The sequence below is a fragment of the Dermochelys coriacea genome, chromosome 7, assembly GCF_009764565.3.
Source record: "Dermochelys coriacea isolate rDerCor1 chromosome 7, rDerCor1.pri.v4, whole genome shotgun sequence".
Lineage (NCBI taxonomy): Eukaryota > Metazoa > Chordata > Testudines > Dermochelyidae > Dermochelys > Dermochelys coriacea.
The window spans coordinates 58,603,390-58,628,518 of NC_050074.1; the positions used below are offsets into that span (position 1 = coordinate 58,603,390).

The 25,129-nt window shown below is 42.1% G+C and overlaps 1 protein-coding gene across 3 annotated transcripts in view; it reads left to right on the top strand.

Moving 5' to 3' along the window:
* Positions 1 to 1,225: 1,225 nt before the first annotated feature.
* The window catches only part of MAPK8 (mitogen-activated protein kinase 8), a 122,761-nt gene continuing 98,857 nt past the window's right edge, over positions 1,226 to 25,129 (top strand). Inside the window, exon 1 of one of the 3 annotated variants that reach the window (XM_038409411.2) lies at positions 1,226 to 1,424. The gene's annotated coding sequence lies outside the window, so the exon portion shown is untranslated. The remainder of the gene's footprint in view (positions 1,425 to 25,129) is intronic. The other 2 variants (XM_038409410.2, XM_038409406.2) reach the window with 2 other exon arrangements.

A 25,129-nucleotide genomic window follows, 5' to 3' on the forward strand; every position in this document is an offset into this window, starting at 1 on the left:
GGTGGGAGGCTGTCTCGGGGGGCACGCGGGGGGGGCACGGAGCGGGGGTTGCGGGGGTGGGAGGCTGTCTCGGGGGGCACGTGGGGGGGGCACGGAGCGGGGGGTCTGTCCCGGGGGGGGCACGGAGCTGGGGTTGCGGGGGTGGGAGGCTGTCTCGGGGGGCACGCGGGGGGGGCACGGAGCGGGGGGGGTCTGTCCCGGGGGGGCACGGAGCGGGGGGTTGCGGGGGTGGGAGGCTGTCTCGGGGGGCACGGAGGGGGGGGTCTGTCCCGGGGGGGCACGGAGCGGGGGTTGCGGGGGTGGGAGGCTGTCTCGGGGGGCACGTGGGGGGGGGCACGGAGCGGGGGGGTCTGTCCCGGGGGGGCACGGAGCGGGGGTTGCGGGGGTGGGAGGCTGTCTCGCGGGGCACGCGGGGGGGCACGGAGCGGGGGTTGCGGGGGTGGGAGGCTGTCTCGGGGGGCACGGAGGGGGGGGGTCTGTCCCGGGGGGGCACGGAGCGGGGGTTGCGGGGTGGGAGGCTGTCTCGGGGGGCACGGAGGGGGGGGTCTGTCCCGGGGGGGCACGGAGCGGGGGTTGCGGGGGTGGGAGGCTGTCTCGGGGGGCACGCGGGGGGGGCACGGAGCGGGGGTTGCGGGGGTGGGAGGCTGTCTCGGGGGGCACGCGGGGGGGCACGGAGCGGGGGGGTCTGTCCCGGGGGGGCACGGAGCTGGGGTTGCGGGGGTGGGAGGCTGTCTCGGGGGGCACGCGGGGGGGGCACGGAGCGGGGGGGTCTGTCCCGGGGGGGCACGGAGCGGGGGTTGCGGGGGTGGGAGGCTGTCTCGGGGGGCACGGAGGGGGGGGTCTGTCCCGGGGGGGCACGGAGCGGGGGTTGCGGGGGTGGGAGGCTGTCTCGGGGGGCACGGAGCGGGGGGGTCTGTCCCGGGGGGGCACGGAGCGGGGGTTGCGGGGGTGGGAGGCTGTCCCGGGGGGGCACGGAGCGGGGGTTGCGGGGGTGGGAGGATGTCTCGGGGGACACGCGGGGGGGGCACGGAGCGGGGGGGTCTGTCCCGGGGGGGCACGGAGCGGGGGTTGCGGGGGTGGGAGGCTGTCTCGGGGGGCACGGAGCGGGGGTTGCGGGGGTGGGAGGCTGTCTCGGGGGGCACGGAGGGGGGGGCACGGAGCGGGGGGTCTGTCCCGGGGGGGCACGGAGCGGGGGTTGCGGGGGTGGGAGGCTGTCTCGGGGGGCACGGAGCGGGGGGGGTCTGTCCCGGGGGGGGCACACGCAGCCTGTGGGAGAGTCTGTCTCAGAGGCGGGGCAGGAGAAGCTCCCGCTTCCTCCCCCCCGCGGGCCGGCGGCGCAGGGGGCGGGGCGCTGCGTCTGTGCGCGCGGCCCGGCCCCGGCTCGTTACTCAGCGGCCGCGGCTGAGGCGGGAGGCGGCGGAGCGGTGAGTGCGGGGCCGCGGCCTGTGCCGGGGCTGGGCCGCAGGGGGAGCCCGGTTCGGCGCGGGGGGTGGGCCTGGCCCGGCCGCTCTGTCGATGTTTTTGTTGATCTGGGGTTGGGGAGGGGAGGCGGGGCCGCGATTCCGGGCGGGGGGAGGGGTGCGGCGCCAGCACAGGGCTCTGTGGGAGCGGGGGTATGGGGACAGTGTGGGGGTCATTGGGGGAGGGGCAGCGGGACGGGGTGCAATGATGTTCTGGTGGGGGAGCTGGGGGGTGCCGCGGGGGAGGGGCAGCTAGTGGAGGTGCATGTAATGGGGAGGGATGCAATCATATTTGGCTTATGAGGGAGGAGGCAACTGGAAGGGGTAGGTGTTACGGGCCTTGGGGCAGGGGCTATTAGTGGGGGTGCATTGCAAGGGGGTGGAATAATATTTGCTTGTTGTGCGGGGGAGGGGCAGCTGAAAAGGGATAGGTGCAATGGTTTTTTGGGGGAGGGGCAGCTAGTGGGATGCATGCAAGGGGTGCAATAATGTTTGGTTCTTATGGGGCTGCAGTAACAATAGTGGGGGCAGCTGGAGAGAGAAGTGATCACAGTGGGGTGAAAGAGGAGATATAGAGGACAGAGGTGGGAAGAAAGGGTACCAGAGGCCGGGGTCTGTACACATGGAGTTCTTGTTGTCACCCTTGATTCAGGGACCTTCATCATCTGTTCGGCACCTTACACCCCTCTTGAATTTTATACATAATCAGTAGCAGGTGGATGGCTGTCCACAGCTGTTCTGGGCTGTTCTTGCACAGGGGCTGGGTGACATACTGGGGACCAGGAGAGCTATACAAAACATGGGGATATGTTTGGGCCTGGGAGAGAGAGGAGGAATATCTCTTTGTTGGTTTGGCAGTACAAGCATTAGGCACAATGCACAACAGAGGGACTTTTCTCCTTGGGAACAACGTAACCCAAGCTCAAGCTGTGGAAGGATCTTCTCTAATCTTGCAGACCTGCCTGAAATGTAGGCTTGGCAGAATTTGATTTTAATTTTTAAAATAAGTTTGACAAATAATGTCAATTTTATTGTAAAGTACTTGTTTTGGTAGATTGTGGGAAATAAATGGTGGAGGCTGGTCAGACAGTAATTTAATAACCGTAAACATTGAGATTCAAAAAGTTACAGTTTTATAGCCATTAAAACACAAATTGTCAACGTCACACCAGAATATACAAAGTAAACATTCTTAAGTCAAACTCTAAGAAGTTCTCAAGCAGCATTTTTCTTTCTTGACGTATGTAAATTTTGGAAATATCTTTGGTTTCTTTGTCTATAGTAAAATCGGTGTTTATCAACATTTACAGTACAGATAAAAATTAATTTTTATCCAAATCTACTCGTATTTTATTGTAAGCTTTTTGGGGAAAGAGGTTTGAGTTGCTGAAGAGTGCAGCAATTTGAAGTGAATGAGATCTGTAACAACATTCCAAATTGCTGCTTTTGAAAAAATGCTTTTTTGTTCCTTTGGGATATTTGACCTCCAAAGACAGCTGCTTAGGGAGTTTGGCGATATTTTTTGTCCGTTCTGCATTTTAATCCTGATACTTTTTGTCAAAAGTGAGTGAAGTGTGTGTTTGCAGCTTTTCTGTTGCTCTCCTCTAGCTTCTCTTTATCTCTACTAGTGTCAGAATTGATTCTGAAAGCTTCTCATTTCTTCAGATTTCTCTGTGCAGTGGTTCCATCAATGCAAATTGTAAGAGTCTGTTAACTGGTGTCTGTTAATAAGCTGCAAATGTGAATCCCACAAGCCTTGTTTCTTCCCAATTATGGTGGCATAGTTGGATTTATACAGTCTTGCTGAATTTCAGTGTTATATAGAGGGGCCTTGTAAAATTATCATGAATATTTTTTCAGGCCAGGCAGAATATCTGCTTACCTAGCCTGACCATAATTATGTAAACACAAATGATGTTTTACTCACCCATCTAAAGAAATTAATTGCTCTAGGGCAAGTGTGGGAGCAGAGTTTTGCAAGCTTGTATTACAACTTGGTTTTATTTAGGGGTTTGGAGATTACTTTTGGTAACAGTCTGCAATTAATTCATTGAAAAAGTAGTTTAATTTTCAGAGTTGCAGGCAAATGTACTTCTCTTTGGATGAATCGGGTGTTTTAAAACAGTTCTGTAGCATGATTTATTTTGTTTGCATAAACTGGTGCACTCTCAAGTATTGAATTTATTTAGAATTAATTCAGATTGTAGCCTGAAGGAATATTGGGACAAATTCCTAACTAAGGGTACTAATGAAAAGTGAGTTCAGTGACTTTTTAGACCCCTCAAATTGTACGTTCCATGAAGAAGAATATATAAATAACAAAGACACAACTGATGAAATTCAAATATGCCTATAGCTCTGTTTTGATCTCGGTCAATGGAGGCAGCCATCTTAATTATTTTTCTCATACTGAATCAAGTGGTGCTCTTCAGTGTTTCTATCAAGTAAGTTCTAATGCATAGAGCAATACATTTTTGTTCATATGTATATGTATTTTAAACTGTTTGTTTTCTTCACAGGTGGGGCCCTGAACTGGCAGAGTGGTGAACTTAGTGCAGCTCTCTGCTAGTGCAGGATTTTTATTGTACACTTACTAGTTTGGTGTCCAGTCTAGTTTCTCATATGCTAAGCAGTGAGATTTACACATGTAGGGAGAGTGTGATTAGGAAACCTGTTTGTGGTGATGGATGAAATGTCCGGTCATGGAGTTTGGCTTCTGGGGACGGACTCTGAGATATTTCAGAGAAGTGACTTTTTCCTGAAAAAGCATGAGTTCTGAAAGATGTAGATGTATTGATACAAACTTACGTAAACAAAACTTAATAACTGATTCCATCTCCTCCAAACACATCTTTCTGATTGTCCTGTTTCTCCCACTGAATGTATTGGAGTGAGAGTTAGTTTCTGTCTTTGTCAGCAAGTACCATAGAATGATTGTCTCCAAGTTCTGAGAGAGTTGTTTAACTTTGAAATGTTTGGAATAAATATCAATTTAACTTGAAGTGTGGACAGTGGGGTGGAGGAATGGACAATGGAGATCTGAAATTTTGGAAATACACAAGTCTTTTTTCAGAATGAGATTATAATCTTTTAAGAAGGACTATAGGGGGAAAAAAGGGCAGCATCTTATGTGGTAAATCTGCATCCTGTGCATACTCAAAACCATATAGTCTTGCTTTTTACTGCTAATAAGATTTTACTCCTGTTGGCTCTGGAGAGCCAATTCAGCAGTGTAGGATGAACAGGATTCACTTCTGGTTTGTGCATCATCACTGACAGAATTGCTAACCAGATTTCTGATTGTAGAATCCTCATTGCTGATTCAGGAGCCAGAAGGAACCCAGTTTGGTTTTCAGATTCCAGGTCAGTTTTCAGAGTTGGCAGTTTGGGGGGGAGAAATCTGTTTTTGTATACTGATCAAATTTGAACTGGAGTTGATGAGCGAGACCAAATGTTAAACTTCACAATGCCATTTTTTAGATTCACTTTCCAGAGTAGGAAAATGAATCTAAAAAAGTCACAAAAGGATTTTCTAGGAAAAAGTACAGTTTGTCAAATTTGCTAATTTTAGGGAGCAATGCTTTTGAAGTTTTTTAGAAATACAAGTACAATTATTTAGTAATCCATTAGGTGGACTTGATTATAAGGTCAGGTATCTTATTTTAACAAATTTAATTATTATACAATAAAAGCTGTGTTATCTGGCACTTTACCAATTGGAAAGCTCTAGAATCTGGCATTTCTGATATCTCCCAATACAAATCTTCAATAGGGTTGCCATTAAAAGTCTGGTTGGCGCGGGGCTGGCAGGCTCCCTATCTGGCTCCACGTGGCTCCCCGGAAGCTGCAACATGTACCTTCTTCTCTTAGGCAGTGGAACGGCCCCGGGGGCTCCATGTGCTGCTCCCGCCCTGAGCGCAGGCTCCACAGCTCCCATTGGCCGGGAACCGCAGCCAGTGGGAGCTGTGGGGGCGGCTCCTGCAGGTGGAGGCAGCATACAGAGCCACCTGGCCACACCTCTGCCTAGGAACCAAGGGGCATGATGCCACTTGTGGGAAGCTACCGGAGGTGAGCACTGCCTGGATCTGGCACCGTGAAACTCCTCCATTGCCCCAGCCCCCTGCCCTGAGCCCCCTCCCTCACCCAAACTCCCTCACTCCATTGGTAAGTATAACTCTTGGTTAACTGGAATTTTTGACTAACCGGAACCCCCCATTCTCCCAACATGCCGGATAACAAAGCCTTTACTGTATTATACAATGTTTTGGTTCTCCATCTGGAATACTTATAACCAGTTTAAGATATTTTCATGTCTTATGAGTGGCATGCGCCTCTGCAGCAGTTCTTCAGCTACAGAGATTAGATTTTGATGTGGCTGTTTTAAGCAGCGTGTTCATGTTATAGAAGCATTTGGGATTGTAGTTCTTTCCATTTATTGTTCAATGTCAGTTTGCTACCTTTGATTCTCAGCTATAAGTACTTTTTCAATTCTTACAGACTGTTCCATGAGATGTGTGGAGTACACATTGAACTTTCTGATTGTGAATGATCAGATAATGTTGTGTTCCTATACCACAGAAATTACATGGTTTTTTTTCCTCTTAACATCTTATTTGTAGTGTGTTGAGAAATACACTAAACTGTCTCTTAGATTTTATCTCTCCTAGGTTGTGATGGAGGGGTCTCGTGTTGAGTAGAAATGTACTGTATAGTCTTTGACAAATTATGCTGCTGACTCTTTTTTTGGGCCTAGGTGCCCTTTTAAGAAGGGATATAATATATTTCATCTTCAAAATTAGTTATAAGAACACTAATTCAAAAATAACGTTCTAAACAGATTTTTTTGGCTGTGTTACTAATAATATCCCTTGGTTATTAAACAGACACATTTTAAAAATCCAATTGAAACTGAATGCTTCTTGTTTACTTCTGGATTTATCTCAGCTTGGACAATGAAAAATCCATTACATTGTTTACACTCAGTGTTCTTAATACTAGGACATTAGGCTTTCAAACGCTGCACAAAATTATTTCTTAAAAGCAACTATTTCTATGTATGTGTCTTTTTAAGATTGGGAATGCTTCTGTTGGTTGTCTTTGAAAAAATGTAAGCTAAAGTTAAATTGACACACCTCTTTAAATGCATTGTCTGGCAAGCCAGAAACCTCAAGTGTTCTCTCTTGCAAATCTTCTCTTTTATCAGTGAATTTACTGTTAGTGAAAGATGTGAGGTTGGTGGTCTCTGGAATGCTTCGGGACAGATGTACCATAGGCAGCCTCACTACTTCCCCCTGCACTACTCTATTTTGCTGGTATACCTCTGTGGGGTTATGGAAGAACCCCCTTTAATGCTGAGAGGTGTTCGCTTTCTAATCCCATCATAGAGGTCAAACTGAAAGTGTGGTCACTTGTACTGAGAGAAACACTGTTCATGTCATGTAAGGAACTGAATATTGACCTAGAACAGATGTGAGCTCATGACTTAGGGCTTGTCTGTACAGAGGACTTTCACTGATGTAGCTGAACCAGTACAAACCCATGGGTTTACACCAGTCAAAAACTGGCTGTGTGTTTCTTACACCTCTAAATTTGCTGATGGAAGCTAAACCGATATAAACCAGATTAAAATGGATATGGCTGCCTGTCTACAAAGCTGCACCGATGTAGCTAACTTGGTATAAAATCACTCTTAGTTAAATCAATGCAATTTTGTGAGTAGATCAGCCTTTGAGGTGAAGGGCTCCCTATCTCATTACCAATATCCTGAGCCGTTTTAATTTGCTTTGTCTTGAAAAACTTCACTGGAAGCATGTTAATCTTAGAATTTAAGAATAGGTAACAATCACTGGAAGCTTTGGCAGAGTTCTTCTGCTCCAAGACTTGAGCAATGGTTATAGGGTAATTCGGCATGTTGTTAGTATGTGCACCTGAAGTCGAATAAACTTGGAAATATTTGATACAATCAGAGGGAAATCTTGGGTAAACTACCCTTGAAAAGGCAGAGAATTCCTCCTTGTAAAGCTGCTTTGCTTTTGTGATATCTTTAGGATGTGAAGTTTGCACCTGTGTGTTTGTTTACATCATCCTCATTTATCTCCATTGAAGAAAGTAATTTAAAATTGATCTAGATTGTCTTTATGGAATGTTCCGGATCATGAGGAAACTTGCCTATAAATAGAATTAAAATTTCTTCTTCTTCCTAGGGAGTACAGTACTACTAATGGCTTATTTTAATGGTGTCTTATAATAATTAGAAACTGATAGTTAAGGCCTCTCTCCAGGGAAAGATTTCCACTGGAATTCCAGTGGCAAGTCATCTTTATTTAATCTCTTCCTCTAATATCTATGCATAGTAGATGACCTTAGAGACACCACCTTTCTCTCTCTTTCTCTCTTTGCTCCACCCCTTGCATGAAATATGGGACTCAGTTTATCTACTGGAATCTGAATCTGTGGTTCATGGGGGCATGTTGACAATAAGATGGTTTGAAGTGTTCAGTTCTTGCAATTTATTGGAGATAAATATTGATGACTGCAGCTCTGGATGATGATATGCCTTTTAATTAAAGGGAACTATAATATGAAACTGAAGGGTATGCCCAATGTGCTGTTTGTATGCTCAGTCTTTTTATTATCTCTCTTAAAAACTGAGCTGTTTGTGTGACTTTGCATGTTCCTGTGAGAACTTCCCATCTGTGTAAAATGCAAATGTATTGAGAGCTGCTTGTTGTTTTTCCCCTCCTTCTATCTACATTAAGTTGAATGTGGGTGAGAGCTGTTGCTGGCTAGCCAGTTTTCAGATGTATAGTGCCATTATACAATTGGACACTGCATGGCTCTTAGAGCTCCTGATATTTGACTTGGGTACTATAGAAAACCCAAAGATTGTATATCATCTTGTTTGAGACTGGTAAAAAGGTAGCAGGAAGGTCATCTTCAAAGGAAAAACAATTGAAATTATGTTTTATATGATCTATTTAAAAATAAATAAATTTAAAAAAAAAAGGCCTTGAAGGTTTGTTCACTAAAAGAACTACCTGGGTTGTTTGTTTTGTTTGTTTTTATATCTACTCTTTATTGGAAATTCAGGTCTCATTTATCCTTGAAGATTCTATGATGACTTCAGAATTAGTTCAACTATGCGATCACAAGAGACTGAAGGTTGAGTAGTTGAGAACAGAATTTTTAGACTGTTAAACTTTGCCTTTGGGGTTTGTTTCAATGATTTTTCTGATACAACTTGTTTAACTTTAGCAATTAACATTGAGTAGAAAGGAAGTGTTAAGATGTGAGAGCACACAATGCTGTGAGGGATGTCTGTAGTGTGATTGCAGCTCAGGTAGACATACACACACTAGCACAGTTAAAATAGCTGTGTAAATGTGAGAGCACAGGCTTCAGACAAAGTAGATGTCCAGGGTCCCCAGCATGCACATACAGCCCAGGCTGCAAGCCTGTGCTGCCATATTTACGTGTCTATTTTTAACCCTGCTATTGCGTATGTGTCTGCTTGAGCTGCAGTCACACTTCACACGGCAGTATAGACATCCCTGAGACATCCACGAAGTTCTCCAGTAAAACCAGAGTTAACATTGCTAATATTTCTGAAGTATAATAATAATAATAAAAGCAGGAAAAAGAACACATTGAAAACTTTCAGAATGCCTGTATACATCATAAAAACGCACAATCCCTAAATCCAGATAGGATAAGTTTAAAAGGTACCCTGAAAAGTATAGGCTTCAAGCAACCTGGAAAAGAGAAAGTACAGACTTAGCCAGAGGTGTCATGCTGTGGAGAAAACCAAATGAACACTTAAGGCCCCTGGGCTGGGGCAGCAGTATTCCATTCTCCATCTGTAGCAGACCTCTCATTGCTACCAATAAGATTCTGCAATCAAAGATTGCAGGTAGAATATGGCTCTGAAGAAATTAATGTTTTAAACCTCTATACTCCAGAGGGTTCCATGACAGAGTGGGAGGGCCTTACGCTTGTGTGGTGTGACAGCACCATTGACCTCCATCTGCTTGGGCATGGGGTCTTTCTACATAGATTCCTTTGCAGGATCAAGGTTTTGATAAAGTTAACTTGCATTCAGCAGCTCACAGTAGGAAAAATGATGGAGGGTGATCTTTAGACCACTGCTGTTTCTGCCCTTTGTTTTCCTTCTGGGCAGAGAAGCCTAGTAATGGCTAGTTGTTGTCTGGACAGGTAGCGGAAAATTTGGTTGAAAGTTGGGGCTAAATATTAACAATCTTAGAGGGAAAAGACAGCATGTAAGAGCTCTTCTATTTACTTCATTTTAAGCTTCTAAAACTCTATCTAGGAGTGTTTAGTGCCCCACCTCACTTGCATCCTGTCACGGATCCATGGGATGTGCTTTGCTTCTGACCTTTATGTACTGTTCCTGGGAGCATACCCATAGGGTTAGGCCTGGGGACCTCTACTTTCCTGAAGGGGGGAGCCAATCCACTATTCAGAGACTGGGTCCTTAGCTTCAGTAGTCCAATTTTTCACCATAGCTCCATCAGCAGGTCTAGATGAGCACGGACCTTGTTGGAGACTTGCCTTTGAGAGCTGTGCAAGCAGATGATGTTTTCAGTGATGCAGGACAGCCTTCTCAAAACAGCTGGAATATGGTATTTAGGGACAATGGATTAAAAAGTAAAGCAAAGCCTAAAAGCATCTCTCTCCCCTTACTCACCAACTTCTTCTTGCTTGGTTAGGTGTGTCCCTCTTGCTCTTGCCTGAAGGGCAGACTGCATAGAATCATAGAACTGGAAGGGACCTCGAGAGATCATCTAGTCCAGTCCCCTGAACTCAAGGCAGGACTGAGTATTATCTAGACCATCCCTGATGGGATGTCCAACCTGCTCTTAAAAAATCCCCAATGATGGAGATTCTACAACCTCCCTAGGCAATTTATTCCAGTGCTTAACTACTCTGACAGTTAGGAAGTTTTTCCTAATGTCCAACCTAAACCTTTGCCTTTGCTACAATTTAAGTCCATTGCTGCTTGTCCTATCCTCAGAGGTTAAGGAGAATAATTTTTCACCCTCCTCCCTGTAACAACCTTTTATGTACTTGAAAACTGTTACCATGTCCTCTCTGTCTTCTCTTCTCAGTTCTTCTTTCTCAGAAACAAACCCAGTTTCTTCAGTCTTCCCTCATAGGTCATGTTTTCTAGACCTTTAATCATTTTTGTTGCTGTTCTCTGGACTTTCTCCAATTTGTCCACATCTTTCCTGAAATGTGACACCCAGAACTAGACACAATACTCCAGTTGAGGCCTAATGAGCGTGGAGTAGAGCAGAAGAATTACTTCTAATGTCTTGCTTACAATACTCCGGTTAATACATCCCAGAATGATGTTAGGTGTTTGGTTTTTGTTTTGGGGGGGGGGCAACAGTTGTTACACTGTTGACTTATATTTAGCATGTGATTGATCTGCTGTGACCCCCAGATCCCTTTCCACAGTAGTGCTTTCTAGGCAGTCTTTTTCCATTTTGCTTGATGCAAACCTCCCTAGCCTTACCTAACAGTCCTGGTTTGGATTACCCCATCTGCTGGGAGAGCAGGTTACTTATCCCTGTCTCCTAACACGTTTAGTCCTTTGTCTCAGGTCACAGTCATGCTGTTTTCACGAATATTGCTTCTCCCTCTGGTTCAGCTGAGTGAAAGGGGTTGTGGTCAGATGAATAATTGCCCATCTACATCCAAAAGATCCCCTTGGCTGGCACTTGTTAAAAGTTAGTGGTCTAGTTGTCTATTGTATCTCCAAGGTATCTGCATTCACATGTTCACAATTCTTGGTTGACTAGTCGCCCAACCCAAACATATCTACCTCACCCACATCCAGTCAATTCATTGATTGTGTCCCAGTCTCTGGAAAGAAGTTAATACCTTTCTCTCAAGTAGTTAGCAGTACAAAAGCTAGTGAGTAAACTGAGTCAAACATTTTCACAAAAATAATAGACATTTCTCATGTTCTCTGCACAGCTAACATTATCTGGATGTTTCTGCAGAAATGATCAGCAAATATTAACTTTGACTTTTGAACCAGCATCATTATGCTTCAGAATTAACACCTTACTTCAAAAAATGAGACAGTTTACACCTTTTAGTGCTGTTGCTTCAGATAGTATCTGCAGATTCTGCAAAAAAGCACTGTCTGGTCATATAAACAAGGTTATTTTTGCAACCAGATGGGCTAGATGCTTTTTTAAAATTGAAGCATAAGATCTGCTAGATGCAAAATTGATGTGGTGACTGGATGAGTATATCAAGGCATACCAACCTCCAGGCAGGAGTTAGAAACCATTGCTCAAATCATAAAGGAAGAAGCTGAACAGTGCTCCAGTTGACCATTTATTTCCCAAATGGCTACCTTAGAGCAGGACCCAGATGCTGCCCTAGAATTTAAGAAGCCTTTTGAAAGAGGAACATATTTGGAAGGACTCCGCTACAAAAGGAGGGAATTTGGAGCTGATGGAGTCTGGGAGATAGAAGAGATCCATGACTAATGCTGAAGTACCTATAAAGTGAGTGACAGAGTTGTCAGACACCTGAAAGACGGGGTGCTGATTTGAAATCCCTCTTGCACAGTAAGTATGTCCTTTTTGCATGTAACTTGTATAAATACTTCTTATACACTTTTGACAATGACATAATACTCATCCAAAGTGCTCTATAAACTTAACTCCCTGATATCCAAACAATAATATATCTTACTATCTATAGACTGGTTTCAGAGTAGCAGCCGTGTTAGTCTGTATTCGCAAAAAGAAAAGGAGTACTTAATCTCTAAGGTGCCACAACACATTTATTTGAGCATAAGCTTTTGTGAGCTACAGCTCACTTCATCGGATGCATTCAGTGGAAAATACAGTGGGGAGATTTATATACACAGAGAACATGAAACAATGGGTGTTACCATACACACTGTAAGGAGGATGATCACTTAAGATGAGCTATTGCCAGCAGGAGAGCGGGGGTGGGAGGGAGGAAAACACTTTGTAGTGATGATCAAGGTGGGCCATTTCCAGCAGTTGACAAGAATGTCTGAGGAACAGTGGGGGGTGCGGGTGGGGGGGAATAAACATAGGGAAATAGTTTTACTTTGTGTAATGACCCATCCACTCCCAGTCTCTATTCAAGCCTAAGTTAATTGTATCTAGTTTGCAAATTAATTCCAATTCAGCAGTCTCTTGTTGGAGTCTGTTTTTGAAGTTTTTTTTTGTTTGTTTGCTTTGTAGAAGAATAGCCACTCTTAAGTCTGTAATCGAGTGACCAGAGAGATTGAAGTGTTCTCTGACTGGTTTTTGAATGTTATAATTCTTGACATCTGACTTGTGTCCATTTAGTCTTTTACGTAGAGACTGTCCAGTTTGACCAATGTACATGGCAGAGGGGCATTGCTGGCACATGATGGCATATATCACATTGGTAGATGTGCAGGTGAACGAGCCTCTGATAGTGTGGCTGATGTGATTAGGCCCTATGATGATGTCCCCTGAATAGATATGTGGACAGAGTTGGCAACGGGCTTTGTTGCAAGGATAGGTTCCTGGGTTAGTGGTTCTGTTGTGTGGTGTGTGGTTACTGGTGAATATTTGCTTCAGATTGGGGGGCTATCTGTAAGCAAGGACTGGCCTGTCTCCCAAGACCTGTGAGAGTGATGGGTCGTCCTTCAGGATAGGTTGTAGATCCTTAATGATGCTTTGGAGAGGTTTTAGTTGGGGGCTGAAGGTGATGGCTAGTGGCTTTCTATTATTTTCTTTGTTGGGCCTGTCCTGTAGTAGGTGACTGAAACCTGGAAATTCTCCGAACACTGGCATCCTTTACCTTAAGTCCACCACTCTACCCTCAAGTAATGTATTCAGCGTTAACAGTGGTCTGTGGCTGATGTGTATAAGATATCACAAAATAATGTCTATCAGGTGTTACCATTACCTTTTTAACTTTTTTTTTAAGCTTGGGAAAGATGTTTACTATTTCAGAGTACAAGTTTTGTTATAGTGAGGCCTACCTCTTCCATCAGTGTATGAGATCAACTGATTTATCTAAACTATGTATGTCACAATACATTAATCTTTCTAACAGTTTTAAAATAGAATATAGTGTTTTCTAAGCTTTATCTTCCCCAATGGTTATTGGACAAAGATACTGCTAATGTTCCATACTGTATTTCAATCAACCTTCATTGCATATAGGCTTAGCAGTATAATGATAATTCTCACATTTGTGTTGCCTATTTTATTGTACTTCTGCAGTTGCATAGATCTAGCTTGATGTGCAACCACACTAAATGCTTATTCATCCCCTACACTTGGGTACCATAAATTAATGCCATAATGGATATTGGCAGAAAATGCAACTTTAAATTATTTAATGGTTGTAATACTACATACTAACTCCTGAATGTGCATGTTTCAGATGAACAAGGAGAAAAACATTAATTCCACAGCACAGCAGGAAGGCCTAATCTCAGTAATTATGGATTTGTGTGTGGGGGTTTTTTTTGTTTGTTTGTTTGCTTTTGTTTTTTAAAGGCCATATACATACCTCTGGCAACTCCTTTTTATTTAATTAAACATATTATAGAAAGCATTACAGTATACGGTACAATAGTCACTAATATCTCTATAAGACCAAGATTTAGCTTTAAAATTACTGAATAACTTTGCAATAAGACCATAATGTGTATATGGAAACATATATATTGGGATAGCATGTTGTGATGGCTCAGGTGCTTCCATTCTAAGTCCTGTTCTGTGCGATGGGTGGGTGGGTCTGAATAAAAATATCCTTTATTCTGAAATTTCTCGTGTTCTTTCTACTCAAAGGCAATGATGGTGTTTAGTTTATTTTAATTTGACAACTTTTTGTGATATCAAATCGAAGTGCTCATAAAGAAATGACAGAGCCACCAGTGACAGTTTTTTAAGCCTAATTATTAGCCCTGATGCTTGGCAATATAACTACAGCACTCAGGTACACACCTCATACATAGGACTCATTTTACTGACTTTTTGTACGGATTTGGGTCCTGATTCCTAATGTATGCTGTAAGGGAAAGCTGAATCTCTTCCAGTGGAGTTTGTGTAGACCATATTTTTTCCCTCCCCGGGCCTGGCAGGTTATAAAATCACATAATTTATTATTAACAACTTGCTTTTTTTCCTTCCTACCCCAACCTCCCATTTCAATTCCAGAATTATTTCTGTGGTAACTGTATCAACTCCTAGAAGTAAAAACGAATACTGTGACTGTACGTTACCGGAAAGCCTGGAACCCATCTTTCAAAAGTCATACAATTGTATCCTTTAACTTCAGCAGTTTCAAATCTGCTACTGAAATCCATGAGGAAGCTATTGAAAAGGGAATGGTGATGATATGATCTGCAAAGGACAGTGCCTCACTACTTGTCGGATGTAAATGTGCTTTGAAGGAGAAGTACAAATGGCTGCAGAACCGGTGATTCCCTCCCCGCCCACCTTCTAAGCCCTCATCCAGAGCTAGTGATCAGAAATGGGGTTGGCGGAACCCTGATCCTTAAAATAATATGGTTATAGAAATGTTACTTAGACGTAGCATAGTTACAGAAGTTTGAAAATGGTACATATATACCTGTACAAATTGCTGCATCAGGTAAAAGAAATTAACCTTTCGCTCTGACACCCCCCTTCCGCCCATGGTGCGTTCACACACTGGCTTCTTTTTGCTTTCTTTTTTTAAAAAAAAAAAAAGGAAAAAAGCGCCCCCCAACTAATTTAATAAAAGAGAGAAGAATAAAATCTCAACCATTCCAAGTTGAGAAATTCAATATTCTGGTTTCTACTGCATCTGTAATTTTGGTTTTACACTTACTCATATATAATATATCATATATAGAGAGAGAAGGAAAAAAACCACAGAGACACGCACTCTATAGGGTAATGCAGCATAATACACACAACGGGGCAAAGTTATGGTTTTCAGAGTAACCTTAACATTGAACTTCATGAGATTTGCCTATAAAATCTCAACCATAAAAGCGCATAAACGTAGTTTCTTATATATAATTTGAATGTTATATTCAGGTCGATAACCATAAAAAAAAAAGTATAGGATATTGGTATGTTGATCAGCATAAATCAAGTCATAATTACGTTCACCGCTTAGGATATTCTGGATGTGGGGAAATAGCTGGGTTTTTTTTAAATGTAGTTGAACACAGGAAAGATAATATTTTTAAACTATATTTTTTCCTGAATGGAGGTGCTTTGTTGAAAGAAAGTTATTTGAACTAATTAGTCTAGTGGTCTACAAAGACAATTATTGGTGGCGTTATATAGTATCTATGTGTGTGTGTGTGTGTATATAGCCTCTAGTAAGAAAGTTCTGTGGGGTACCAAAGTTTGAGATGTTCTTTTTAATTATTAAACAGTTTTAACTACTTCCAACCTCAACAGTGTATTGCCCTCACTAGTTCATCAAGAGACTGTCCCTAAAATCACCCATTTCTGCTTAATAGAAAAGTCACTAGTACTGCTCTGATTGAACAGAACATTTCTTTTAATAATTGCAGCGTGACAAGATATTGCCATATCTTAAAATACAAATAATGCAGTTGAGTTTGGAATAAAATGAGATCAGAAATATTAAGGTTCATTAAGATGTATGTTAAAGTGTAGTATGTCCCAGAAATGATATAAATAGGGTGAAAAATGTGAAAACTTGAGGAGATTATAAAATCTAGGGGATAATGCTTTAATTTTGTTTCCTGCTGTACAAAATGTCATGATTAGGTCCTTCTCCACTGACACTACAGAGTTCTGATCTTGTTCTGGCTTTTCTGGAAGCAGTACTGCCTTGCATTTTTAGAGAGTGCAACACACTCTCTAAAACATCTGAAAAATCAAGGCCCTTATCTTGAAGTTTACTGTCTGACCCAAAATTTGTCCTGTTTGTACCACACTGTAGGAAGCCATGACGGATTTGACAATGAGAAGATCATTATATTAGTAGTGGAATTTGTTATTTTACAAGGCACTAGTGATAAATACCTTAGACAAAAGAATTCATGGAACACTAAAATAACAGAGTCTTGTATTACTAAAGTACAAATTAACTTAATGTGAAGTAATATTCACAAACAGACTTAACTGACAAGATCCGAATTTGCGTTCTAAGTGTTCACATTGGTTTCTGCATGCAACTTTGATTCAAAATTAAGATTTTTTTTAGGAATTTCCTTTGTTTTTTAAAATGAACTGTCATACCAATATTTAACTTTTAAAATCTAAAGTCCTTTCTCAGCTATTTTATATCTCCATATTTCTTGCAGTGCTCTTCTGTCTTTCTGCTTCCTTTTGTTATTGAGAACTTAATGCCTATTCCAGATCACTAGATGAGGAAGCAGACAAGAAAGCTAAGAGACGAGAACCTGGGATTCTATTTTTTTCTGCTACTGACTTTTCTTAACACTTTGAGGCACACAGCAGTTAAGTGACTAAGCAAACTTCCTCCTTTTTGAGATGGGGTAAAAATACCTGGTAGAGTGAAGGCTTCATTTTCAGTGTTGTTCATCTCCCATCAGAGGATATTAAAGTATGATTCTCCCCACCCCAACACTAACTTCAGTATAAAAATTGTGACATCACCAACATTAAATATCTTTTAACCAATGCTACTGGCCTTCTGTTTTACTGCTCCTCTCTCCGGCCTGCTCACCTTTAAGTTAGTGAGGCCCGAACTGCAGGCGAAATATAAGTCTGTGCTCTGTATAAACGGATTTCTTGAAATGGGCTGAGACTGATTCCTAGCGTATTTGCTTTCCATATTTGTGCAAAAGACTAAACCTAGTAGACCACTTGAATTTTGTGCTATAGGAGAAACCACTCTGATAAGGTTTCTTGTGTATTTTGATAGGAAAGCAGGTAGTGTCAAGTGCATACTTGTTTGATTAAATAGGCAAAATGGCAGCCAAACTCCATTACTATTATGTCAACAGGATGGGGGTTGTCAGAGAACCAGTATCTCCAGGGTAAACTTGTCTTATATTGTATGACTACAAGTAATGGTCCCGCACCTAAACTATTGAAGCAGAAGAGTGCCTGGGTTTTTAACTTCTATTATGAAAGAACAGAAATGAGGAAAGTTACTTTGAAAACTGTTTTTGATATTTTCATTTTAAAACTTCAGCATCTTCATATACTTGGGTGCATTTTATACATGATTGGATGTGAATTCTGCATGAGTAAGAAGTTCCACTCAGCTTTGTGTCAGCTTTTTCATCTTTGCTGTTAGCACTTCTTAGGAAGCTGGCTTGAACGTGTCATGTCTTTTTTTTTTTTTTTTTTTTTAAAAAAAATTCTGAAAATTGATCAAATCCACTAGATTTTTCACAAACTTTCTGCTTATGTCTTCTGAATTTTGAGGATAGGGTGAAATATTGCTGTTACATAACACTACAGTGACACAAAACTGAGAACCTGCTTTGCAATTTAGTACTTTTGAGTAGTCAACAACCATGATTTAATTTAGTGCTTCCATATTTAACATTAAAGCCTTCTTGAAACACCCATCTAACTTATATTTCTCCCTCTCCTCCATCCTTTGGCACTTTATTTGGGAAAGGATTAAGGGTTTGGAAGATGTCTTTTTCCCTCTCTCATTATCCTGTTGTTTCTATAAGAGAACTTTGCTAAGAATAGTTTTTTAATCTGCTGTCCTAACAGCTCCTTTGCCAAACTGTAGAATTACACTTGTTGTCTTTTGATGGAACCATTTTGATCACAGCTTATGTGTGACAAAACTGAGCTGAAAAAAAAATAGTTGACAAGGTATCATTTTGTACCTTGTGATAATAGGATTCGTCAGAGAACCATCTGTGGTGAAGTCTCGCTCAACAATATACTGTAAAGTATGGTGCAATAAAGCATTTATTTTTCTGATTCTATCATTCTAGGACTTTTCTCTTCAATGATGCTTGTCCCAGAAAAGTGACTTTTGTGAAATGGTTTTAATTTCTTAATTCAGGACACAGTTTGAAGGTTTGCAAAAATACTTAAATTTAGGAAAAAGACATCTTCCGTAACATTTAACAAACAGCTGGTAAGCTGTTGATTGTATTCTGTTTTGTAAACTATATACTTTTTTCAGTATCCTCCTGTTGACACACACATTTTAAATAGTCTTGAAACTAAATGAATAGCTTTCTTTTCCATCTTAATTGTTTCAATAGTTTGTTTGAAAAATGAATGCTGTCTAATCTATTCTTAATTAAACAAGTTTCTTAAGAATACAGAATATTTTAAGTACTTCACAGATACTTTCCATTAAGAGTAGATCATTCTAGCATAAAACCCCACCACAGTAGGTTTCAGTACCTTTAATGGTAGGCTTTAAGGATTGAGAACCTAGCTGCAAACCTTTGTCTATATTAGAGAATTTACTGTGCGAAGCAACACATGGTCCCCGTAGCACAGCTGTCATAAATCTAATTCTAAAGTGAATCATAAGTAAGGCTATGTTTTAGTCATGGATATTTTTAGTAAAAATCATGGACAGGTCAGGGACAGTACACAGAAATTCACAGCCTGTGACCTGTCCATGACTTACTATATACCCCTAACTAACACTTGGGCTGGGAGGCCGTAGGTACTTTGGGGGTGGGGCGGGGGAGGAGGCGGTCCGAGGGTGCTGTGTGTGCTGGGGGAAGGCGGCCTGGGAGCCTGGCTGATGCTGGAGGGGAGGCGGTCCAGGACCCCTGCTGGCGCTGAGGGGGAGCGGGTGGTGGCGGCGTGCAGCTTGGGACCCCTGCTGGTGCTGGGGAGGGGGCAGGGTTGGCAGGGCTGGCAGGCTCTGTACCCAGCTCTGACTGGTGTGTCCCTGCAGCTCCTAGGGGAGGGGTGGCCAGGAGGGCTCTGCAGCTCCTATTGGTCGGGAACCCAGCCAATGGGAGCTGCAGGGCCGGTGCCTGTGGGTGAAGGCAGTGTGCGGAGCCCCCTGGCCCTTCCGCCTAGGAGCTGCAGGGACATACTGGTGGGAGCCGGGGAGCCCGCCCCACCCCCGCCTAAGGTAAGCACCACAGCCAGGCAGCCCCCAAACCAGCACCAGCCACTGCAGAAGTCACGGAAAGTCACAGAATCTATGACAGACATGCAGCCTTAATCATGACTTGCTACTGTTCCCCCCCCCCCCCCATATCGAACATACAGTACCAGCAGTAAGTGTTCGTCGTTGTTCTTGTGCTCATCTATGCTCTTTCAAAAAGTATATTCTCTTCAGTTAAACTAGTGTCACAGAATGGCCATGTAAACTCACCAGTCCAGATCTGGACAGTACACTTCAACTATTGACTGTGGTGAATGATGTTGAAAAACAATTATTCACCTGTCAAAATAAACCTTACTCATTGTAGATAGGTTATTTCAAGGCTGAATGAAATGTCAATAGAACAGCTACAAGCCTTGGATTTTTAATACTAGCAAAGTATGCAAAACCTACCTCGTGGCATTTTAAACACTTGTGACAGTGATATTACCCTGGAATTCATGTGCCAGTTCCATAGGCAATGGGAATTCCAGATGGCACCAGGCTTTATATACACACTAGGGCTTTACTTGAACAAGATACTCACAATGTTCTAGGTTTTACTCATTGTTCTCCCCTAATCCCAGTTTACTTCTCTGCTTGTCCATATTCCTCTTCCTCTAGCAAACATTAAAATTTCCTGGGGCTGCTAGCATGTACATGTGTGTACTTCTTGCTGCCTTTATTCTAAAAGTGGGGAAGTATATGGCAGAGAGAAACAGATGGTTTAGTCCACCAGTGCTAATTTAAAAAAAAAATTGCTCCTCTCCTGCTATCTCCAAGATAAGAGTTTTAGTTCACTTTGAATCAGGCAGATCTTTGAAAGCTAGGCTCCATGAACAGTCAGGAATGTTTTTGTTTCACAGGTCTTTGCATATATTGTACCTCACAAGTAGTCTTATTTTTGGACAATGTAATTAATTTGACTCCATTTCTGAGTATCTTTCTTTGTTTTTGATTCTGCTGTTGCTACATACTGCTTGGGGAGAGGTTGGTGGCTCTGTGGGGTCCATAATGCATTGTGGTTAAGTGCTGTGGAAGCTGAGTGTGTGTGTGTGTGTGTGTGTGTGTGTGTATGTATGTATGTATATGTGGGTGGGGGGGTGGGGGGAATGGTTGGGCCAGTAAGACAACCTCTTTCGTTTGTGTATCTGTGTGCATGAATTCACCTGTGAGCAGCTGCTCTCAGGATTGCTGTGAGAAGAGATGTTTCAGAGTAGCAGCCGTGTTACTCCTTTTCTTTTTGCGAATAGAGACTATTGTGCAATTTGCATCCGATGAAGTGAGTTGTAGCTCACGAAACCTTATGCTCTAATAAATTTGTTAGTCTCTAAGGTGCCACAAGTACTCCTTTTCTTTTTGTGAGAAGAGAGCGAGAGAGGTGTGTAACATTCAAAGAGACCAAGTAAATACGCGTGGGACCTGTGGGATCACATTAGCAGTCAGAGGCTAGAAAGCTGAAGGGTCAGGCATCTTTATCTGCCCCCAGTGGTGTCTTCTGCTATAGCCTGGTATCTCCACGGTTGGGAGATGCATCAACTTTTCATGATTAACTTTATACTCATTAGCACAAAATTCAAATGCAATTTGTGTAATTTGAAAAGTTTGCATTGCTGACCTACATGTATTAGTAGTAAATCCTGATTACTGGTGTCATACCTGCTTAGTAACAGACTAATTTTGTATTTTGAATTCATGTATGCGTATACTTTGGACTTCTGAAGAAAATATAATCTGAAATTGCCACAGCTGCCTAATTTACACTCTACAGGAAGCTGTGTTTGAAATCACTGCTTGAAATGGGGTGGCCCTATCTATGCCAGCTGGCCAAACAGTGTTAAATAATGAATCCACTGAACCATTTAATGACATGAGTATTCATATTGTTTTTGGAGTGTTTGTTTGGGCCTTACACTGTTGCCTTGAAGAAGGGCTGACAGCAGCTTAATATTATGATAGTAACTATCTTCATTTTATTATCATTATTCAAAGGCCTTTCCTTATGGGTGAACAACAACTGAAAATTTTAGTTAGCCCAAAATAGCATCTGTAGTAATGCAAGTGACGGAAGTGAAAAGCTGATTCAAAGTCTTGCCTAATGCAACAATAAAATCCATTCTTATTAGGGCTGTCAAGTGGTTAAAAAATTTGTGATTAATCATGCTGTTAAACAGTAATAGAATACCATTTATTAAAATATTTTAGATGTTTTCTACATTTTCAAATATTTTAATTACAACACAGAATACAAAGTGCACAGTGCTCACTTTATTTTTTATTACAAATATTTGCAACATAAAGAAAAGAAATAGTATTTTTCAGTTCACCTAATACAAGTACTGTAGTGAAATCTTTTTCATGAAAGAGAACTTACAAATGTAGAATTATGTACAAAAAAAAACTACATTAAAAAACAAAACAAAACAATGTAAAACTTTAGAGCCTACAAGTCCACTCAGTCCTATTTCTTGTTCAGCCAATTGCTCAAACAAGTTTGTTACAATTTTCAGGAGATTATGCTGTCCACTTCTTGTTTATGATGTCACCTGAAAGCGAGAACAAGCGTTCGCATGGCACTATTGAAGCCGGTGTGCAAGATATTTATGTGCCAGATGTGCTAAACATTCATATGTCCCTCCATGCTTCAACTGCCATTCCAGAGGACATGCGTCCATACTGATGACGGGTTCTGCTTGATAATGGTCCGAAGCAGAGTGGCCCGACACATGTTCATTTTCATGATCTGATCAGATGCCACCAGCAGATGGTTGATTTTCTTTTTTGGTGGTTCGGGTTCTGTAGTTACTGCATCGGAATGTTGCTCTTTTACGACTTCTGAAAGCATATTCCACACTTCATCCCTCTCAGATTTTGGATGGTACTTCAGTTTCTTAAACCTTGGGTCAAGGGCTGTAGATATTTTTAGAGATCTCACATTGTTACTTTTTGTGTTTTGTCAAATCTGCTGTGAAAGTATTCTTAAAATGTGCTGGGTCATCATCTGAGACTGCTATAACATGAAATATATGCAGAATGTGGGTAAAACGGAACAGGAGACATACAATTCTCCCCCAAGGAGTTCAGTCACAAATTTAATTAATGCATTAATTTTTAGCGAGCATCATCGGCATGGAAGCATGTCCTTTGGAATGGTGGCTGAAGCATGAAGGGGCATATGAATGTTTAGCATATTTGGCATGTAAATACCTTGCAACACCGGCTACAAAAGTGCCATGCGAACATCTGTTCTCACTTTTAGGTGACCTTGTAAATAAGAAGCAGTATCTCCCATACATGTAAATAAACGTGTTTGTCTTAGCGATTGGCTGAACAAGAAGTACGACTGAGTGGACTTGTAGGCTCTAAAGTTTTACCTTGTTTTGTTTTTGAGTGCAGTTATGTAACAAAAAAAATCTACATTTGTAAGTTACACTTTCATGATAGAAATTGCACTATAATACTTGTATGAAGTGAAATTGAAAAATAGTACATCTTTTTTACAGTGCAAATATTTGTAATAAAAATAATAAAGTGAGCACTGTACATTTTGTATTCTGTGTTGCAATAGAAATCAATATTTGAAAATGTAGAAGAAAAACCAAAATTAATAAATTTCAATTGGTATTCTGTTTAACAGTGCGATTATTTTTTTTGAGTTAATCGTGTGAGTTAACTGCGATTAATCAACAGCCCTAATTCTTAAAGTATTTTCTCCTACTTTCCATTATTAAACCCCCTTTTTCCTGGCGTCAGAGTTTGAACTTCAGATTCAGATGTTGCAAGTCGTATTGCCAAGATGTCACTACATTTAGAATGGGTAATGATTTTTCAGGCAACTAATTTCTGAACATAGATTTGATGTAGGGAATCCAGGTGGTAGAAAGTTGTGTATAAAGCTGTGCATGTTCAGCTTTAAATTTGCCTAACCTTTCCCAAAACCCAGTGTGAATTCCCTGTTGGAATGGATAGCAGGGCTTCTATTGAAGTGTCACTTCTTTACTCTACCAGGGCTTCTGAAATATTTTGGGGGGGGTTCACGTTTTCTTTCCTGGCCTCTGCCTCCACTTCTGGCTTGAGTTCAGTGGCTTTCAACCTTCCCAGACTACTGTACCCCTTGCAAGAGTCTGGTTTGGCTTGTGTATCACCACGTTATACCTCACTTAAAAACTACTTGCTTACAAAATCAGACATAAAAATACAAAAGTGTCACAGCACACTATTACGGGAAAAAATGCTGACTTTCTCATTTTACCATATAATTATTAAAATAAATCATTTGGAACGTGAATATTGTTACTTACATGTCAGTGTATAGTGTATATAGAGCAGTATAAACAAGTCATTGTCAACATGAAATTTGTATGTACTGACTTTGCTAGTGCTTTTTATGTAGCCTGTTGTAAAACTAGGCAAATATTTGGATGAGTTGGTGTACCCCTTAGAAGACCTCTGCATGCTCCCATGGGTACATGTACTCTTGGTTGAGAACCACTGAGTTAGAGGAAGCTGGTTTCAGAGTAGCAGCCGTGTTAGTCTGTATTCGCAAAAAGAAAAGGAGTACTTGTGGCACCTTAGAGACAAACACATTTATTAGAGCATAAGCTTTCGTGAGCTACAGCTCACTTCATCGGATGCATTTGGTGGGAAAAACAGAGGGGAGATTGATATACACACACAGAGAACAATGGGTTTATCATACACACTGTAAGGAGAGTGATCACTTAAGATAAGCCATCACCAGCGGGGGGGGGGGGGGGAGGAGAAGGAGGAAAACCTTTCATGGTGACAAGCAAGGTAGGCTAATTCCAGCAATTAACAAGAATATCAGAGGAACAGTGATATTGTTAATTGCTAACAGCCTAAGTTAATTGTATCCAGTTTGCAATCATGGTGGAATTCCACCATGATTTCAACAATTTCCATCCCACCATCAACCTCAGCCTGGATCAGTCCACACAAGAGATCCACTTCCTGGACACTATGTGACCATCGCTTATTAGCACCGTAGTGTCCAGGAAGTGGATCTCTTGTGTGGACTGGTCCAGGCTGAGGTTGATGGTGGGATGGAAATTGTTGAAATCATGGTGGAATTCCACCATGATTGCAAACTGGATACAATTAACTTAGGCTTCAATAGAGACTGGGAATGGATGAGTCCATTACACAAAGTAAAACTATTTCCCCATGGTATTTCTCCCCCCCCACCCCCCACTGTTCCTCTGATATTCTTGTTAACTGTTGGAATTAGCCTACCTTGCTTGTCACCATGAAAGGTTTTCCTCCTCCCTCCCCCCCCCCCGCCCGCTGCTGCTGCTGGCTTATCTTAAGTGATCTCTCTCCTTACAGTGTGTATGATAAACCCATTGTTTCATGTTCTCTGTGTGTGTATATAAATCTCTCCTCTGTTTTTTCCACCAAATGCATCCAATGAAGTGAGCTGTAGCTCACGAAAGCTTATGCTCTAATAAATTTGTTAGTCTCTAAGGTGCCACAAGTACTCCTTTTCTTTACGGGGAAATAGTTTTACTTTGTGTAATGACTCATCCATTCCCAGTCTATATTCAAGCCTAAGTTAATTGTATCCAGTTTGC